Raw genomic sequence first — 6,428 nt, forward strand, 5'->3', positions numbered from 1 at the left:
CTCTGTGGCATGTGGGATCTTCCCGGAGCAGGGCTCGAACCCGTGTCCCCTGCATTGGCAGGTGGATTCTTAACTACTGTGCCAGCAGGGAAGTCCCAGCGTTTGTCTTTCTAAGTGTATTTATGTCTTTTAATATGCAATTAAAATTTTTTTTCAATTCCAAAAATGGCAATTTTTCTATCTTCATGGGGAAAATTTTCCTAAGCTAAAAGTTTATGAATATCTCCTTCCATATTCCTCTCAGTACTTTTATAGTTTCATATATTTTGTCTTTAATATATCTGGAATTTATTTTTATGGTTTGAAGTAGGAATTTAACTTTAAAAATTGCATAGCCAAATATAGTTCACAATTAATTTTTTTATTAGTGAATTATTTTCAATTTGAAAAGCCACATTCACCATACAGTAAACTTCTGTATAAATGTTTCTGGTTCTGCACTTGTATTGTTTCATTGGTATATTCACTCCTATGTTATATTGGGTTGGCCAAAAAGTGCCTTCGGTTTTTAAGTAAAAATAAAAGACACATTTTTCATTTTCACTAAGAACTTTATTGAACAACGTAGTCACCCTTTTGTTCCACTACCTTCTGCCATTTTTCAGGCGACTGCATAATTCCATCTTCCCAAAACGTTTTATCATTTTGAGCAAAGAACTGTTCCAGGTGCCTTTTACACTCTTCCAGGGAATTGAAATTTTTTTCTATTAAGAGAATTTTGTAAAGACCTAAATAAATGGAAATCTGACGGTTCAGTGTCTGGTGAATACGGTGGATGAATCAGAACTTCCCAGCCAAGCTGTAACAGTTTTTGCCTGGTCATCAAAGAAACATGCAGTCTTGCGTTATCCTGATGGAAGATTATGCGTTTTCTGTTGACTAATTCTGTACGCTTTTCGTCAAGTGCCGCTTTCAGTTGGTGTAATTGGGAGCAGTACTTGTTGGAGTTAATTGTTCGGTTTTCCGAAAGGAGCTCGTAATAGAGGACTTCCTTCCAATCCCACCATATACACATCACCTTATTTGCATGAAGACCGACCAGCCTTTGCTGTGGTTGGTGGTGGTTCATTTCACTTGCCCCATAATGTCTTCTGTTCCACATTTATTGCACAGTATCCACTTTCCATCACCCGTCACAATTTGTTTTAAAAATGGGACGTTTTCATTACGTTTAAGTAGAGAATCGCATGCGGAAATATGGTCAAGAAGGTTTTTTTCATTTAACTTATGTGGAACCCAAACATCAAAGTGATTAACATAACCAAGCTGGTGCAAATGATTTTCAACGCTTGATTTAGATATTTTGAGTATGTTGGCTATCTCCTGCCTGGTATAACGTTGATTGTTCTCAATTAATGTCTCGATTGCTATCAACTTCAACTGGTCAACCTGACTGTGGAGCATTGTCCAACGAGAAATCTCCAGCACGAAACTTCACAAACCACTTTTGACAGGTTCAGTCAGTCACAGCACCTTCTCCATAGGCTGCACAAATCTTTTGCGTTTCAGTTGTGTTTTTACCTTTCTTGAAATAATAAAGCATAATAGGCCGAAAATGTTTTTCTTCCATCTTCAATATTAAAATGGCTACACAAAAATTCACCAATTTTGATGTCTTTTTAAAATGCATGCTGATATGACAGCTGTCACATATAATCTAACAAAATTGTTTCCAATGAAATTAAAAACAACTAAGTGCTACTAGAGCCATCTTACGGAAAAAAACGAACGAAACTTTTGGCCAGCCCAATACTTTAGAGTATATATTGATAAATTACTTAAAAGGAAGAACACTCCCTGTCCATTGTTCTTTTAAAAAAAAAAATTCCTGGTTATTGAGAATTATTCTTCTTTGTAAACTTAAAATCAGGCTTTCAAGTTCCACTAAAATTTCAGTGGGATTTTAATTATGATTTATATTGACTTTACATATTAATTTGAAAAGTAAAATTTTTTTTAATAGTATTGTATCAATTTAAATATGGTATATTCTTCTAGTCAGTTATTTTTGACTTTAGGCAAATTCTTATGAATTTTTCTCCTCTGTGGGACGCACTCCTTTCTGTTGTTGTTAAAGTTTATTTCCAGGGGACTTCCCTGGTGGCGCAGTGGTTAAGAATCCACCTGCCAATGCAGGGGACAAGGGTTCGAGCCCTGGCCCGGGAGGATCCCACATGCTGCGGAGCGGCTAGGCCCATGTGCCACAACTACTGAGCCCGTGCACCTAGAGCCTGTGCTCTGCAGCAGGAGAGGCCACCGCAATGAGGCCCACACACCACAACAAGGAGTGGCCCCCACTCGCTGCAACTAGAGAAGGCCCATGTGCAGCAATGAAGACCCAACACAGCTAAAAATAAATAAATAAATAAATAATTTTTTAAAAAAAGTTTATTTCCAGGTATTTAATACCCTTTCTTAGTAACAGGGATTTTTCTCCCACAAAGTACTATTTAAAATTTTTCTCATGAAATTAATATATATCATTGGGAACGCTGGAGAAGTATGTAATACAACCACTTTATTACAAGCATTTATTTTGGAATATTTCCTTCTAGACACATTATGATCAGCAAATAAAATTTTGTGAGCACACTGCAGTGGTTTAACTCAGAAATGTACCAGATCGTCCGTATATGCAATTTGGTTATCAGTGATGTATAGTATTCGTATTTGCTAAAAATAAATCCACTGAACTTGTCTTAAATTGACTGCTCTTTAAGAAATATTTGTCCTTTCACTTCTCCAGTTACAAAGTCATAATAGTATAAATATCTGAAATGTGCAATGTACGAAAATGGAGGTTCTCTGTATCAGCCCCTCCCCTTGCCTCTGAGAACCCTAACTACCTTTAACAATTTGGTGTTTATTTTTCCAGACAATATTGGCGCCATCCTAGATGTAACATTTCTTTCCCCACTTGCAGTATTTTCCCAACTTGCAACATTTTATCCCACGTCATTAGAAATTGATGTACTTTTGTGTGTGTGGCTACATGGTATTTTCCACAGTATTTTCTTGAACAGATGTTCAAATTTAACTGTTCATCTACTGGGTTTTTATTTTTGCTGTTTACAAACACTTTGCAATGAACACTTTTACATAGGTAACACCCCCTTGTTTTTGAGTATTTCTCTAGATACATTCCTAGAAGTATATTTGCTTGGTCAAAGGATATGCATATTTACATTTTTAACTGCCCTTCAAAAAGGTTATATTACTCTTTCAAGCCTGTACTAACACTATGTGTGTGACTGCTTCCCCACACACTCTCACCAACATTGGGCATTTTTAATCTTATGACTATCAAGATAAATCTGCTTTAATTGCTAGTGAAGTTCACTTAACAGTCATGACACTAAAATTATGTATAGAAGTTAGCCATTAAACCTCTAGCCTGGCTAGAAATACTTACCATCTTTAATGCAGGGATATTGTGTTTCCCGTAGAGCCTTACAGTGTTACTGCTTCACAACTGGGATACAAACTCCAGAGAATACATGAGAACATCATATACCATGTCAAATCAACAAATGTTTGATACTAAGAAAAAAAGTTAAGTCCTGTGATAAACTTGGGCCATACTAATACCACTAACTCTCTTTCCCTTGACCAATCATTGGTAGTTTGCTTTGTCGTCTCAATCCTCAATCGATTGGGCTGTAGAAATATTGCAATTTGATTTAGAGTTCAAGCGAATAAAATGGCTGTCAAGTTATTAGTCAGCCCCTTTTCAAAATATCTGAATAGTTTATTAAAAGGAACTTCGTCAAGGCTTTATTAGTTATTAATCAAGATACTTTAATGTCTTGTATTCGCACTCAATCTAATTTTTGCATCTGTTCCTTTTTTTCCAAATCTTGGCTTGATACCGAACCTTTCCTCAATTTTTAAGAGTTGGTAGACTTTATAGATAATGAACCAAGGCATTACGGAGCATGGGCTTTACAAAGCCCAGCTTGGCTTTAAGTCAGGGCTTCATTACTTAGCTCTCTGTGATCTTGGGCATTTTTAGCTTCTCTGAGAGCCCTTTATCTTACCTGGGATAATAACAGTACCCACCGCAGGGGGTTATTACGAGGATTAAATAAGTTGTTGGCATATAGTAATAAAAAATTTTAAAACTTACTGTTTACTATTATCTGTAAAATAGATAGAATGGTTACTCTAGCAAGGTAAATGCACATAAGTGATTTAAAGTTTTTTTCTTCTTCCAAATCACCAAATAAGAAATCACTTTAACAGTGTAGCTGAGTAGAAGCCAATATAAATGCTTTATCACCTTAGTTTGAAGTCATTGAAGTTTGCCATAAAGTTAAATACTGAGATAAATATTACACTAAAAACCCAGAAATAAGCACTTTGGTATTGATGTAATATAACTTACCAAAAGAATTTATATTTTTCTTTTCTTTTTGATACTTCCACATCCAAGTTTAACCTCTAAATTTAGAGCTTTGCAGCTATGGCTACAAATATAAAATAAAATGGAGAATTAAAACAAATTATCATCATTCAGTCACAAACCACTCCTTCTTCAAACAGCCTCATAACACTGTCAAGCTGAAATTATGCAGCAACATTTTGTCATTATAGTTCTGGAGTCTGACCGAGGGAGACAGACTTAGAGATGTTACAACTCCTAGAGCCCTAATTACTAGTTAAAAAGTTTGACACACTTTGAACTGCATACTTACTAGATTGAGTTTAAGCTGTAGGTTCTGAAAGAAAGACGGTTTTATTTCATTAGGAATGGATTGGAAAAGCTATTATTGATGAGAGCTTTCTTTTGCTTTAAATAAATTTTGGAACAAGGTGTGAGGTGGATAGTCAATAAAGGGCAGAATCTTCTACAGGTAACATATCTAATATGCAGTCAACTTCAAAATTAGCATTTTCCCTAAGACACTCTGCCATTTAGTTGTCAACACTAATGAATAAGAGATTTAGATTTTTATAGTAATCTGATGTGGAAAGAAAGGTGTAGCTGGCTAGGTACTAACGAAAATATTTCCCTCAACAGTACAGCTATTATGCTTCTGAGTTTCCCAACAGCCTTATAACTATGACATGTGCAAACTAACAGAACAAGTGCTATCTGCTAACTCCATGAGAAAAATACTTGAAACTTGCCACTTTTACGATTGCCTAGAAATCTGCCATTATCACCCAAACTCTCTAGGATCTATAAGGGAACAGTAACAAATTTTTTTTTTCCAACTTAAATAAAACTAATCTCCCTTGTGATGCCAGTTACCCCTAGGAAAATTTGCTCGTTTGAATAAGCAATCACTATAAATCATCTCAGGAAAAAAAGTAGATATGATGGGTTAGAAATATATTAAAAGTTGCATATGGCTTATCAAAGAGTACAATAACATTAAAACCACAGGCCTCTAAAGTTTAAAAGTAAGTTTTCTGTTGAAGTTGCAGACATTTTGAATTCCACATACTTCAAACCTTTGAGAGCTATGTATCCTTACGATTTGTGCACTTTTCTGGTAGTCTGTACAACAGAATTTATCAGCAAACACAACAGAAATATCTGGAAAAGCCAAGGACATCCAATGATTTATTAGCAAGTCGTGATTTTTCTGGTAAGTCAAATAATTTAAGACTAGAAATCTAAAGATGTAGGTAATTGGAAAACATAATCTTTTAGTTTTTAAAAATTTACCTTCAGGGGCTTCCCTGGTGGCACAGTGGTTGCGCGTCCGCCTGCCGATGCAGGGGAACCGGGTTCGCGCCCCGGTCTGGGAGGATCCCGATCCCACATGCCGCGGAGCGGCTGGGCCCGTGAGCCATGGCCGCTGAGCCTGCGCGTCTGGAGCCTGTGCTCCGCAACGGGAGAGGCCACAACAGAGGGAGGCCCGCATACCACAAAAAAAAAAAAAAAAAAAAAATTTACCTTCAGGAAAAAACCTAAATTCTTACATCTTTTTTTCTCTTCGTAGTTCAAGTGTACTTATGAGACGGATGGCATTACAGTGGTATAAATATGGACTACTGAAGAGTCTGAAGTACTGTACTATTTGGCTTTATTTTAGACCTCTAATAAAGACTTTAACATGTTGAAAAAAAGCACAAGGCACAGACATTAGCATAGCTATAAGAACATTTCTGCTTTATGCCATGGCACTAGGCATATAAGTCAGATGTCATATCAAAATTTGTACAGGCCAAATTCTTGGTTAGGAAAATCCTACGTATAGTGACTCTAATGGTTGAAAGATGTTTCATTATATTTATATTTTCAATTATCTACTACAAACAAACTTTAGATGTTTTATATGAATCTTTTGATACTACAGCCTTTGGGAAAGGTATGGCTAATAAAAAGTCAATTTTTTAAAGAAAAGTTATAATTGTTACATTGTTTTTTTCTTTGCTAAATATTTAAACACATGGAAGTGAGATACCCCCTTTGCTCT

Source organism: Physeter macrocephalus, chromosome 1 (genome assembly GCF_002837175.3).
Source record: "Physeter macrocephalus isolate SW-GA chromosome 1, ASM283717v5, whole genome shotgun sequence".
NCBI lineage: Eukaryota > Metazoa > Chordata > Mammalia > Artiodactyla > Physeteridae > Physeter > Physeter macrocephalus.